At 40.5% G+C, this 15,212-nt stretch overlaps 1 long non-coding RNA gene across 1 annotated transcript; it reads left to right on the forward strand.

The window, feature by feature from the left end:
- Positions 1 to 1,892: 1,892 nt before the first annotated feature.
- LOC122840907 lies at positions 1,893 to 11,263 on the forward strand. The gene is made up of 4 exons (XR_006372314.1): positions 1,893 to 1,971; positions 3,207 to 3,341; positions 8,243 to 8,321; positions 11,204 to 11,263. It is a non-coding gene; the product is annotated as an uncharacterized LOC122840907 (long non-coding RNA).
- The last annotated feature ends 3,949 nt before the right edge of the window (positions 11,264 to 15,212 follow it).

A 15,212-nucleotide genomic window follows, 5' to 3' on the forward strand; every position in this document is an offset into this window, starting at 1 on the left:
CATCAATAACCGTGTTTCCATTTATCTACACAGACTGCACAACATGCACACGGCTGCAGATTGTTGGGGTTTTTTTTCTTTTCACAGAAAGCTGGAAAGAAGATAGACTAAAGGTAAAGTAGAGGATTTTTGTATACAAATACCATTGATTTTATGATAGAAAGTAGAGAAAATTGGGTGTGTGTCGCATTTAGGTGGTAGAGGTGTTCCAAATCCATGTAAGCTTTTTTTTTTCTTTTGCAAAGAGCATTTTATGCTTTGAAATTATGAAATAGTTGAAAGTAATTGTGGTCACTGAAAGCAGAAAAATGTGGTACACAGTTTGGACTATCAATTGGTCTACACATGCCTGACTTGAACTTATGATAATAGAAAACTTTTAAATATATATATTATTTGGTATTAAATAAAAATGACTTAAAATAGTCATTTTTTAAGTGACTATTTAAAAAAAGTCACTTTTTTGGTGGGCTTCACTGTTTTTAAACGAACTCTGTTTTAAAACAAACATTGGCAATAATCAGCCTCCTGTTTATAAAATTGGGTACAAATTAACTGGCTAAGTTAATGAACAAAAAAAACCTAGCTAACTAAGAATCATAGTGCACTTTGAAATTGCATTTCTAAAGGGATTTCATCCAGAGGGGGTAGGTTAGTTTGGGTTGTTTTAACTTCTTATTCAACTAGAAAATGTATTTTTATAAATAAAATAAGCTAAATTCTGGCTGAAAAGCAATCAAATCACTTTATTTTCCACATAAAGTGGAACATTGATATATGAAAAAAAGGGATTAATATTAATGTCAGAATTTTTCCCATCACTTTGTACAGTATTTGTTTAGGGCCAATGGGCTCTTTGTACCTCAGCTTCCGTGTTCGGGGAAAAGCGGCTCAATCGTTTAAGATCTATTGAAAATGGCACTTTACACTGGGTATTTGCAGGGCTTGTCCAAGGTAACAATTAATTATATACATCGATCCGAAGCCCCAACAAGTAAGCTGGAGAAAGGTTTTAAGATGTACGCCTCGTTAAACAGATACGAAGGTGAGTTTTACTTTCTTTAAACTTTGTGGCTAACATTAGCTTTAGCTTATGCTAGTAGGCAATATTCTCGGACATTTTTTTGTAAAAATGTGCTATTTAAGTATCTAAACATTTTTCATCCATTCCAATGGACGATGTTATGTTCAAGTATATTACATGACTTTATTGTCCTTAGTGTCAGAGACCAAGTAACGAGGAGGTTACGGTTCGGTTCGCAACAACCCCATAGCTTAACAGTAGAGCAGCTCTGGAGTCAGAGTTCTAGTTCAGCTAACTGTTCAGGTTCAGAGTTGTTGCTTTTAGAAAAATTTGGCCGTGTTCCGTAAGGTCTCCGTGTTATTTAGTTTTATTAGTTTTGCATACTTCTTGTACTGCTGTAAACACCGCACAGGCGGATCAGTTGCTCGGCTGCCTGGCTCTGCTCTGCTCTCTCGTTCTCGTACACTCGCTCTTTCAAGCTGAATACAGAAGTGATTCCATAGAAATAACACAGGACGGCTCCTTTACCTTCTTCTTTAGGCTGAAGAAGCTGATCCGGAGTGAAGTGAGGGCTGTAAACAGCTGTAAACTTACTAATAACTACCAGTTATTTGTCACTTTAACTGGTAGCGACAAATATTTACAATCCACCGTCTTCTTAATTCACGATCGTTTGGAAATCCCTGAAAACTTAAAAGCCCATTATTTTAGGAAGACAACAAAGTGCATAGTATTGTTTTACTTGCGTCTGAAATATGACTTTGTCTTTTTCTAGCTGTCATGGTAACTCGAAGCGGAAAAAAGAGCCGCATTTGCGCATGCGGTTGTGACGTCAGCGCGTCTACGAACTTAAAGTCGTAGACTTTAAGTTCTTAACAGACACCTAACAAATGTCAGGTCGCTTCCAGCATACAGACTCCGTGCAACAAAGGAGCATTTAAGTCGCGGTAGCTATATGTTTTTTATATTTAAGTAGATGCATTCTGTCTGTTTTGAAGATCAAAGCCTTTCAGAGGACTGAGAGATAAACTTTATTAAATTTTTCGTTTCTGTTCTTCTGTCCAGTTACTGTGGCTAAGCGTTGGCTAGACCTTAAACCCAACGCGTTTGCCATTATCATGGTGCTTTGGTAAAATTGATCTAACTGGGTCAGAAGCACTGGAGAAAAATTAGGTCAGGACACAGTTGCTGTTGTGTTTCCAAAATCTGAGCCATCAGCTGAGAGAATAAGGATGCTATCATTATGAGATCCATTTTCTGTCTCAGTTCGTCTCAAAAGAGACAAATCTCTCCTTTAATGATTCATTTTCTGTTGAGGGCGACCTCCTGTCAAGAAAAATAACTCATTCAGTTTTTCAATGCCGTTTGAGGATCCAACTTGTATCTTCTATGTTGTTACAATTGGCTAGTTGAATTTAAATGAACAGTAGCACAGTTTTGACTAAAAGAAAAAAACCCTGCTGAAATCAAGAAATAATTATTTTATCTTCCTGTTAAAAAAAAATCCTCAGCCGTCACTTAAAGGTGCAGTAATGTAAAATTGACTCATTTTTTTAAGCTTAACATCAAAAACATGCCTGGAGTGTCACCTTGATTCTTTAAGAAGTGTTTGAGGAAATCTTTAATCTCCATGGCAACCATTTAGCTATGCAAAATGCCTGGGTGGATCAAGCCAAGTCAATGATGAAGCTCCTCCTCGGAGCTTCCACCTCACAGAGCAGAGCAGCACTCCCCCACTCGGTTCCTTCAGACTAGCCAACAGCAGTTAGCAAACACCTGGAGGATCTGCATTTTATACACTGAGCTACTTCTCAGTGTAACGCTGGTAAAAATGTCAAAGGGAGGAGCCATGTTGTGATGACTTCCTGAAGGCGAAGTTTCAGAAAGAGCAGGAGTTTTTAAAGAGACAGAGGCCCAATTTTAAGGCGTGAAATTAGGAAGTAAAATTTCTTTTAAGTAATATTTGATATCCTTTTTGGAACAACTGAAGTTAACATCGTTACCTGATTACACCATAAAATTACATCATGTGCCTGAAAAACACATAACACTGCCCCTTTCATAGTTTTAACGTGTGATCTTCAGTGCAGCAGATTCTGTTATGAATTTATACATCCTTTTTTCCTCTCTCTGCCGCTGGCTGTCAGTACATCTCAGACAGGATATTTGCCTATCTTCACAGTTCAGCCAGCGTTCCTCAGCGCCTCCAGGCGAGTTTAACCTGACAGGAGACATGTAACTGAAATGAGTTACACTGGGACTTTCGCCCTCAGACTCAGGCTCTCTGTCCAGTCCACCCAGAGCGGTGAGCCTCCAGGTAAGACGCCCTGCGTCCATCTCCTTGCTCCTGTTGTCAAGTCTTTACTTCCCTGTGATGTCTGATATTTGGCTGAATCGAGCCTGCAGATTATTTCCTGGGAAGGAGCAGGTTGTGGATGCATGCACAAGCATCTTTTAGCGTCACATTTTTTTTCTTTTCTGACCTTCCTTCTCATCTGTACATTGAGTGCATGAAAGCATTCCCAGATTTAGCCTCAGTTAAATCCCGTCACTGGACAATATCGTGTAGCATGTGGTGGATGGTTTTGATTACGCAACAATCTGTTGCGTGTTTCAGGGCGAGCCCCTTCAAACGTCCTTTCATATATCAAACAACCCTCAGTGTTCAGTCACAGATGGCAAAACTGCTCCTTCATCTTGTTTATCCACAAGTGAATTTGGGATTTACTCTAGTGGGTGTAGGGCCTTGCAAAACCACTCATACTCCTTCATTTCTTTATGTATTTTATTTATTTTTTTTTTTTTCACATTTCGCCATGTTACAACCACAGAATGTGATGTATTTTAATGGGATTTGGTAGCAGACAAACCTAAAGGTATGCATGTTTGTAAAAAGGATGCAACATATTAGATGGAGTTCTAGATTTTATGCAAAGTAAAAACCAAAAAAGTGTGGCATGCATATATATTCAGTCATCTTTTTTCTTTTATTATGCTCCTAAGTAGATTCCAGCGCAACCAGCAGTTGCTCTACTCCAAGAAGAGTAGAGCAACGGCTAATGAAAACAGGATGTTTTTCTAAGATCCACCAGCAGAGGGCGTATAGAGGTTTATAAAATTTCAAAAAGTTCTTGCATGAAAATGGCAGCAGCTACATGGTTTATGGTGCTTTTTCATATGTAGGCAGATGCAACCTGTCTGTTTGGAGCAACAGAGCAACTCCTTCATCATCTCTAAAAGTAAGTCATGGAGCTCACCTGAATATAGATGCATCTATAGGTTGCACTTGTTTATAAACCGCACAGTGTAGCATATTTACACAGAAAGATGTTTTTTTTTTAAACTTTATTGAAATACCATTAATGCTTTTTCCAAACAGCGCCTGTAACACAGCTGCTAAAAACACTCATGCACACAGTAGCCTACCCAGAAAAGTCATTAATCGCTATCCTCATCTTACTCCTATGCACTAAAACCACTGAAATCTTCTTCCTCAGTGTTGGAATTGACCACTTCCTCATTCTCGTTTTCATTGCTGTTCTCAATGCCACTTTCATCTCGAGACAAGTTTGCTCTTCATCTGTCCTCTTCGTCACGCAGCAGTCCACCCATTCGAAACTCTTTGGTGATCCATACATTAGCCACCACATTGTTGAGCTGCAGTGTTATAGTCTGGAAATTAAGGTAAACTCTGCACTCTGACATATTTACAAAGTTGTTTGATTGTCCTTTGAGAAATGCTCGCTAGCATTTATGCTTTGCTAGCAAGCAAAAGATAAATAAAAGTAATTTCTAAAGCGTAGTCCCACTCAACTGCAACAGAGTTATCTTAGTTCAACTCTCCTTTTGTGGCACAGTCCGACTTTGCAATAAAAATCTCTTCATCATAGTGTCATTCTTTCAGTCGCAGACTTTACAGCCATTAATGGCAAAGGCCTGGTTTTTCAGAGTTCCTGCTAACTCACTGAAACATGCCAACATGTTTCAGAGTTAGCATGAACTATGAAAAACCATGCTAACTCTGAAACATGTTAGCATGAAACGTGGAGATGCTTTATGCTAACATGAAAGACCTCATTTCATCGGGTCTTCCAAGAACGTATTCTTAAGAAATGTATTAGCAAAATTTTCTGAAAAACTGTTTATAATTTTTTTTCCTCAATACTTCACACACAGATTAAATTCATAAAAGTTTTTGTGTAAACATTTTTATCTTCAAGTTACATTTATAGGACAGCGTACAGAAAAGATAAACTACTTTATCTTACCTTGATACTGAAACAGTCTTTAGAGGGAAAAAGTACTCGGAGCATCACAAGAACTGTTCTCAGTGTAATGGGTTTTTTTCTTCTTTGTTTTTTTCTGTCTAAGTGCTTTTTTTGCTGAGCTTCTTTCATCAGAGGACAAACACTGCTTAGTCACTGGAGTTCTGGTTTGTGTATAGTGATTGATGGCAGCGGTGTTTATGATGAAAGAAGGTCAAAGTGAAAAGCGTTACATTCCTCTCTGTCACCTTCCGTCTTGGGCATATGTAACTTGTCATTATTCCGAGAAAGAGCAATTGCATCATCTGCTAACGGTAAACACAGCCTGGAGGACGATGAAACAGCAGCCGGAGAGAAGCCTAAAATATGGAGATGATTTTTAGGAGACAAAACGAGATGTCAGAGTTTGTTAGATGAGGATTTAGAAGATAAAAGAACAAAGAAACGAAAATGAAAGGGATTCATTTGAAAGCTCAGTGTGTTGCCAGGGGGAAAAAAGAAAAAAAAAAAAAAAAAAGGACGCATGTTAAAAACCGGCGCTTTGTTTTATTTAAAGCTGCGGCAATCTCGACAAACATATCAGATCCCGTGTGTCTGAGCACAATCTCGCCGAGACGAAATGGGAACAGAGCGAAAGGCCCGTTCCCATGTGCTTCACATTTTTATTAACTGTCACTGCCCTCACTGACTGCAGCTCATTACAGCTCATGTAGTGGAGTGAAAAGGTTGGGAGAGACTGCCAGTAACTCTACCTCCCATGCAGCCTTCCTTAGGGGCATTTCTTTCACCGCGCCAAGGACTTTGTAATCTGAGCCCAGCAGGTACGTTGATGGAGCTGACATGAGTGTGTGGGTGTGTGTGTGTGTGTGTGCTGAGAGAGGAGAACGAGGTTCCAAACAAAGAAAGAGGGAATGTTTCTGGTTCATTTGCTTTTAAAGCCAGCGCCCAAAGATTTCTGAGGTGCTCAAGTTCAGCGACATCTGGTCTAAAGAAAGTTCTCCACATGCAGAAATTCCCAGCTCGCATTAAGGTTAAACATACCAACACCGCTTCATGCTCCTGTAAGCAGTAATTAAACACACTCAAAGAAATGCTTGGCTAAGAACCAGGCATTTTAAAGGTTTATCGTGTGTTGCGAGTGCATAAACCACCCAGTAATACCTCAGTGACAGATGAACAGATAAAAGCCTGATTGCAATCTAGTCTGTGGTTTGGTGTCTGTTATTTGACGTCCAATGAGTCAGAAGCAATCCAATAAGCAGATATGGCCGATACGGCTATATACAAAACGTTATGGTTTTGTAAAAGTTACAAGGCTGTAATACATCATCAGTATTTATTTTACCTTCCTGTTGTAGTTTGTTCTTTCTGTTTGTCCAGTTATTTCTTATTGTTGTGTGTCGGTTTTGGTTGCTAGATTGAGTGTTTATTTCTGTGATTGCTCAGGTTTTCTTCTGTTTTGTCTTCTCGTTGGGTCGCTCTTCCCCAGCAGCTAATCATTTCCACATCTGTCTCACTCCCTCCCTTCCACAGCTGCAGACTGTTACATGTAACCAGTTCTTTTGTCATCTTCACGCCCTCCTCTGTACATTTACCTCCTCGGACTCACTACGCACCACTTGCTCCTTTCGTTACACTCTGTTTCTCTTTCTCTCTCTCTCTCTGTCCATATTGCTGGTTGCCTGTTTCTTGTAAGTTTTGCCATTTTCTGTACCACTCTCCTGTCTGCATCTTCTCTGAACGCACCCAAAACTCTGGTTTTATAGGGGTGACTGTTCAACATTCATGAGTATAGCACATTTTGAGTGACACGACGTAAGTAAGTGATAATGTTACGAAGCAGCAGAGAATTGCAATGTGTTAAATGGAATCAGAAACTGCACTTTTGCACCAAAAGTCTCATAACTGCGACATAAGAGTAGATTTCAAATTACACACTTTCTGATGCCTTTACCCAACAGGAATCTTTTACAGGAGAACTGATGAAGGCAACTCGGCATGGATAAAAACAGCAAATATGTAAGGCTTAGCTAATTAGTTGATGAGTGATGACAGGGCTAATAGAGCCACAGAGGGGTTCTGATTGAGAATATTGCTGTCAACCTGAAAGATGTCTTCCATTATTCTCTATTTACGTAAGAGAGATTTTTCTGTTTGATCGACTGCACATTCAGTCTAAAAAACAAAAAACACCTCACCGAGCAACAGGAGGTTCCTCAGGGCTCCGCTCTTGGACCTCTTTGTTTTTGTCAGGTTTGTTGAAATGCTGAAAGAGGGGAGCAGTGACATAGTTGGAGGCCAGCCTGAGCTCCATTTGGACTGCTCATTAATCATTTCCTCCTACCACACAGAGGCCTCAGAGAGCGCCAGCGAGCAACTCGTTAGAAATGTATCCTCGCTCCGCTCTGCTCCACAGGTTGCTGTCAGTTAGCCAGCAGGGAGCCACGATGCAAGAAAAGACAGAGACAAAAGAGAAATGGATACCAAAAAAACCCCCCCAAAAAAACAAAAAACAATTTGGCAGACATAATGGAGAATATTAAGTTTTTCAAATGGATGATGGATGGAGTTACAATGAGCTCCTAATTACTGGCTTCATTGAGCCAATATAAGGTTCTCCCTCACAGATCTAAATAACCCAAACTTGATGAACGGAATCAATAATACTTTGTGAAGAGTGGAGCAGATTGCCGTTTTAGTTTAAATCACACGGGGGGGGGGGGGGGGGGCAAATTTAACTTTTAAACAAGTTAAATATGTTTTACTGTGAAACTTGTTTTATCAGTTTAAAGCAGATGCCTGCCGCACTTATTGAAACTGTTCTACTGATATGAATGTGTCAGTCTTACCAATGATTACCAGACAGGTAATCCATTTGATGTAGAGATTATTGGATCAGTGGAGCTCCGGCTCCAGGCAGATTCACATGAATAAAATTTGTTAATCCATACAGGAGGGACCGGTCCTGAAGCCTGGAAAAACGCTACCTGTCAGTCACTGAAGCTCCAGAGAGCCTGAAGAGTCTGTCTGAGGTAAGGATGATGGAAAAGGATTGCATGCCCTTTCTTGGATGTGGCATTTTACATAGCAGGATGTAAAACAAGTGATCAGCTGTTCACCAGGTACATTAATGGTATGCTTAGACCTCAGAGGAAAAGTACACAAAGCCCAAGAACTCAACCTCAGACAATGCAGTGTTAACTGAGGATGTTACATGATCTTAAAATAAAAAAAGACTAATAAAGGTTTGAAAGTGCTTCCAAGAGACTCACAACTTCCAAAAATAGCATTTAAATTGAATTAAGTGAGTTCTGGAGCCAGATCTGTTGGACAAATTAGACCATGGGAGGAAACCTCATTTTGATTTCCTGCCTTACCAAGTCCATGAATGTCCTCAAAGTGCTGGTTGTGGCATAATGTATTGATGAAACTATCTATTAAATGCAATTCAAATCTTTCACTGTACTCAATGAGTACTTCTTAAAATGAAATTACATCTTTTCACATTGATGTCATTTGCCACTGTACAAATGACATCAAATCAAAACAGGTTTGATTTGATACTATTCCTTTTTCTGAAGGACAATTTTGTTTACAGAGACTTCATAATTCATTGTATTTGCCTATTTGTGTTGTATATATTTTGGATATGTAAAATGGGATTGAATGTTCATTAGAATTTAAGGTTTACTTATCTTAGAGAATGTTTTTGCTCATTATTATGCCATTATATTACTTGAAAATGGTCTCAAAACAAAAGTATTATTATTTATCGCAATAATTTTTCGGACAATTTGATTATCCAGCAAAATTTGTCATCATGACAAAGCGTAGTTTAAAGTGTCTCAGTAAACTCAGAATCATCTATTTTTGATAAACGACGACGGTGTGAAATCAATTGTGATTTTTTTTAATTCAAAGGTGGAGTTGAAATTTTAAGAAATAATAAATAAACCAATTACCATCTTGTCTTTATGCCGACTTCTCAATAGTCAAAGAGATGTTTCTTTGAGCTACAACTGCAGGAGCTATTTGGCTTTGTCTTGTATTGAATGTTTTTACAAAGGAAAGATGTACTGCAGCTTTCACCGAGCCATGTGTGCTAATCCAAGCCAGATATAGGTGAGCAGGATTCCCGGTCGTGTCTACAAGGAGACGCAGGGGCATGTTTGGGTCAACAAGGCAAGCCTGGGAAAGGAAATCAACTCCAACAGAGATGCTGTGGTAAACTATTGAGAGAGGCTCACTGCGTGTGATAACTCAAGCTGCAATTAGTTCTTTTCCAAGGTTTAAAGTAACCACGAGGGACAGTGGTTAAATGTTTGTTTTCCCACTTTCAAACGGCTTAAACAAACATGAGTGGTCGTTGGCGTGCGGCCCTTACTTCCAGCCACGTTATCCGGGAGATCTGCAGCCAAATCTCTCAGGTTACTCCGCTACTGTCATCAGTCATGTTTTACAACTGCCGGGTTTTATTAAGAGTCCTGTGGTGTCTTTTCAATGCACCGTAAGACCCTCCTTCGCTCGGCCTCGGCTGCGTATCGTTCAGCGGAGATGCTTATATCTCATCTGCAGCGTGAATTTGCCTCTATCGTTGGGGAAACAACAGAGAGCCGAGCGGGGTCAGGGCGGCCGTGTGGCACCTCATCAGTCAGCCCAGCAGCCTGGAGGAGCGATGGGTTAAACCTGGCTCTGTGCCTCGTCTTCTGTTGCACCCAGATGGCTTGTTCCACACCGGAAGTCGAGTTCCCATTCGGCCGGTCGCGGCTTCATTTGGGAAACAACCGGCGGGTTCGCACGACCACCTAAACGTTTCAACTTAAGAGCGAGTCGAAGCAAATCCATCGCTGCTGCTGACACTTATAGATTTGCTGCTTTGTTTGAGATAATGGGCGCAAGGTCGCCAAAACGTTTTCTGGTTTGTTTCATCAGAACCGTGTCACAAGCCTTCGCAGATGGCCTTCTGGACCACATGAGAGGCGGTTTCACCCTCAAGGCAATCAGACACCGGGGCCAGGTCACAGTCAATTAAAAACAGGCTGACGTGTAGCTGGTTGTGTGTTATATCACTAAACACAGGCTGAATGCTTCCATATGCTTTTTGTTTGAAGCGGACTGGCCTTTTCCGTTTGCGCTCTTCTGTGAGATTTGAAAACTGGAGCTCTGTCACATCCTCACAGATATCGGGTGTCAGCTCTTGAATATCAACTCAAGATGCGGTCAGCTTTTTGCCTTCTGAAAGGAAAAGGGGGTCACTTTTCAGGCATTCTTTGCTTTAGGAATTGGGTGGCAAGACATAGAAACAGTCTTACAGTAGATGCGTTTCTGTTAACCACAAAATTGCGCAAATTTGAAATTCCGGAAATAATTACTATAAATTGGAACATGGGTATTTCGAAGAGTTGCGTTTTGCGAGAAAACAGTTTTTGTGCTAGGATGAGGTGGTTTGTCAGCTGTATGTAAACAATTTTTTTTTTTACATCGCGAGTCACGTGATCAACAACTAAAAATGGCAAAGGAGATGACAGGAAGTAGTAGGGTGATGGTTTGTTTTTGTTTTTTCAGACAATGTCCAGGTGACTCTTACAGCATCACACAGTTCATTAAAAGTTGTGTAATTCAAAGGTGTTGAATCCAAAGCTCTTCTGAAAAATAGTCAACTACAAATTCCCCAAAACGCCTCACGTGTAGCCGCTCCCAAGTATACGGGGTTTGTTGATCCCACGCTTGCAGACATCTGCTCTCATGGCTGATAGATGATGAACGCTAGCGCCATGGTTGAATTATGAATGTATCTCCTATAATGCTGTACCACGTAAACAAGCTTATTCAAGAGTGATTTCCATTTCATTTCTTATTTACTGGAAGCACCGCCATTGTGATTTTATTTTATTTTATTTTTTGACATTTTCAGAATATAGGCAAAAATTTGCGGACATTTCGGATGCTGTGGAGATGCAGGCACAACCCACTAAAGAGGTCTTGGTCCTCAACGCCGCCGTCGCAGGTTTGACTCTCGGCCTGATGGCCTTTGCCGCATATCTTCCCTCTCTCTCATTACCCATTTTCCTGACTGGCCACTCTTAAATAAAGGCCACTAGAATCAACAAAATAATAATGATAATAATAAAAAAGATTTGTGCACATTTGTAACAAAAAGTCAGCCAATGTGTAGTTTACAGTATTATCTTTTTACTCCAGTTAGTTTTAACCTATATGATTGGTTGTATTTTATTTTACTGATGGAGCTTTTCCAAAAGCTTCAAATTGTTCTACGCTTCACTTTGTGCAGCAGGTCTAAACCAGGGGTGACAAACTCCAGTCCTCAAGGGCCACTGTCCTGCAACTTTTAGATGTGCCTCTGCTGCACCACACCTGAATAGAATAATTAGGTCATTAAGGCTCTGGAGAACTGATCTACACAAGGAGGAGAAAATTAAGACATTTCATTCCAGTGTTTTGTACCTGTGGGACATCTAAAAACTGCAGGACAGCGGCCCTCGAGGCCTGGAGTTTGACACCTGTGGTCTAAACCATCGGCAATTGAGGAACAATCGCCTCAAGGAGTCGTGGACTACCTTAAATTTTACCCAGTCGCTAATGTTTGCTCATTACATGTGTAATGTGCCAGTTCGATGCTATGAACCTTATCAGAACTTGCCTGCGCTGTTGACATCATCCTCCACTGCAAAAAGAGAAATACCGAGCCACTGAAAGACAGTGCCTCCCTTGATGGCTGCAGCCTCATGTACCTGTCCAGCCACGTCTTACGTTGTTTGTGGGCTGTAACGACACAAAATTCATTGTGCTTCTGTACAATGACAATAAAAATTTGATTCTTAAATGGGAAAACAGCCAGGTGAACAGCAGAGGGAGATTTGTTCTGAGTGGAACTGCGTAGGAAGGAAATGGGCAGGCTAATCCTAAGGCATTACCCAACCAAACCAGATACACAGACCCTCGAATCGGTTTTAGGGAGGCAGTGGGTCATCCTGATCAGATGCTCAAACAATCTAAAGAGACCATGTTCAGTGTGAACAAACAGCAGTTTTGCACAGATGGCAGAGCTCCTCAGTATTTCTGAGACCCATATGGAGACGGGATGATTTCATCCACTTGGATCTGAGACTGGAGCACCTGTTGGTCCAGACCTGGCTTCTGGGACCCATCCAGGAGAGCTGACCACAAGGCAAAATTCAGACACTGATGACTAATTGTTTTTAATAAGTAGGCTTCAGTCAATGATTGAGTAAAAAAAAATTGTTGCAAAATTTAGTGTGAAGCAGACCTTTTTGTCTTGTTATAAGAGCTATAAACTCGATGGCAAGGTGTGTTTGCTTAAGGTATTTTTTTATGCTGACTTTAGAGACCCAACATTTTCTCTTAGGTTAATATTTTGCATGTCTACTTTAGCATAACATTGACCATCTGGGACGTCAACAGTAATGAACGACGCTCCATGGACTGAATGCTAAATGAGTCATTTTCACCCAACTTGTAAAGAGTGCAGCAGCTGGATGCCTCACTTAAACGCTTACAAGGTGTTTTAACAAAACGAAGTGATGAAAGCATGTCACTGACGTGTGCATTTCTTCTTTTCAACCATTCTGCTCCCGTCTGCATTCTGCTTGTAGTTAAGGGTTCTGTCTCTTTTCTTTTGTTTTCCTTTTCCTTCGTAATTGCCGTTCCTGCTACTTGAAATAGTCTGAGCCCATCTTAATCAGACCACTCTCCTCTCTCTTTGACCGGTTCGGCATCTGCTTTCACTGCAGAGTGAGACAGATACAAAGCAAACATAAAGAGTAAGGCTGAGCTGTTGGCCCATGAAACACAGCAGAGGGCTGTTCGCCGAGATAAGAGGACTTCAGGATGCAGCAGGAGGGGAGCGGGTCTGAGGAATCACTCGGTGATGGTGATGATGAAGGTCTCGATACAAACGGGTGGAAGGATGGACCCTCGGAAGAGGAGGTGCGGGGAGTGTTTTGGTGAGAAAAGCGCAGGCGGGTGAGACACTTTGAAAGACGAGAATCAAAGAGATGGTACACTTTGAGTGGAATCGCAGAGGGCCGCTGCGGAAAGGTCTGAAAAGAGAACCACATGAGAACCACGGCTTTGAGATGAGTTAAAGAAATAAAAAATAAAAACAGATGAAAGTGAAAGGAAACGGGGGCGAGGGTGTCTAGACTGAGTGGTGCGTGCAGTGGACTGTTGGACCATTAGGTTCAGAAACAATTGGATGGATTCATGTCGGAGTCGCTGAACTTTAAAGGGGCAGTATTATGTGAAATCAACTTTTTTGAGCTTTACATCATGTTATAATGTTATTTCCTCACCATAAACAGTCCTACAGTGTTGCCTTGATTAATTTTTATTTTTTTTGTTTGTTTGAGAAATCCTTTAATCTCACCTGGGAACCATTCAGGTGTGCAAAATGTCTGGGTAGACCTAGAGGATGAACCCTGCAGATCTTCCACCTCAAAGAGCTGACATCCCCTGCTACTCCCACATTCAGCTCCTTCAGACTAGCCAGCAGATATTGGCAACAACCTGGTGGATCTACGTATCTCTTTGGAGCAACTTTTTTATGAAACGCTGGTAAAAAAAACTTTGTTAAAGGGCGAATGGAAGAACCATGTTGTAATGACTTCCTGAAGGTTTGTATCAAAAAGAGCAGAAGCTTCTTAAAGAGACAGAGGCCCAATTTCAAGACGATAAATCACAGTCAATTTTTTTAAAGTTATGTGTGAAATATACCGCATTTTTATAACAACTGCAGGTAACATAGTCATATGATTGTGCTATAAAATGGCACAACGTGACTGGAAAATACATGATACTGTCACTTTAAAAAACACAGAATCATTAAGACGCCCAACGTGGAGCAACAACTAGAGAGAGACGAGCAGGATGCCTTTTGTCATTAATTAAAGAGACTTAATGTAGGTGGCTCTGTGTACAGAAAACATCTTCCACTCTCCAACAAACATTGTGGTTCATGCAGTCTGACATGAAAACCCACAAGTCATAAACATGATGGCGCACCATCGCTCCCTACGCTTTTACTGGATAAATGAGGCTACATAAAAAAATAGTAAAGTTTTAGTGTGGTCAGGAAAAACCCCCAGGAGATGAACATTACAACAAACTTCCATAACTTCTACCAGGATTTTATGTTTCTTTAATCTCTACAATCATTCGCCACTTTGTTTTAGACTAGCGCATAAAATCCCAATAAAATACACCCAGGCTGGTTACTGTAATGTGACATAATGCGTATTTTTGCAAACCACTGCAATGTTTAAAGTTTAACAAACTTCATCTTTAATTAAAAATGTTACTTTTTTCTCTGAATAAATTGAACATTTCCACAACAGTACAGCGCTACTCTGTGTAAGCATAACAAAAAGAAAAGTGAAGTAAAACCTGAAAACAGGAGAAATTCGGGAGGCTGATGCTGTAACAGCAGGAGGAGAGGTTTAATGTCCTGCTGTAAGATTTTGTCAGGATTGTGAAGCAGCTCACTGTTCCATGGTAACAGCATCCAGTGATCCCTTCATACAGATAATATCAGCATAACCCGGAGAAGAAAATAAAACTGGCAGAGATATAGTTCCTTCTGGCTCAAAAGAGAAGATAAGAGCCGATTCCGTACATGAGTAAATCAATAATAATTTCATTATTATGTAAGCCATATAATCTGTTATTGCACTTTTAACTCTATAAATGTTTTAATCTCTGTACCAGTTCGTTTGTATTTGTTTTCTCCGGGGGTTTTTATTTTCCTAGGGTTTCCTCATGCATTAATAATCGTCTGTTCTGCAGCTCTGCTGTTGTTTGTTTTTCTGGAGGGTTTGGGAGAGTCTTTGTGCTTTTTCATGCTTTAACGTTCATGGCGACAGCTGATCAGTGATCACATGAATACT

This window comes from Gambusia affinis, linkage group LG02, assembly GCF_019740435.1.
Source record: "Gambusia affinis linkage group LG02, SWU_Gaff_1.0, whole genome shotgun sequence".
In the NCBI taxonomy this organism is placed as follows: domain Eukaryota; kingdom Metazoa; phylum Chordata; class Actinopteri; order Cyprinodontiformes; family Poeciliidae; genus Gambusia; species Gambusia affinis.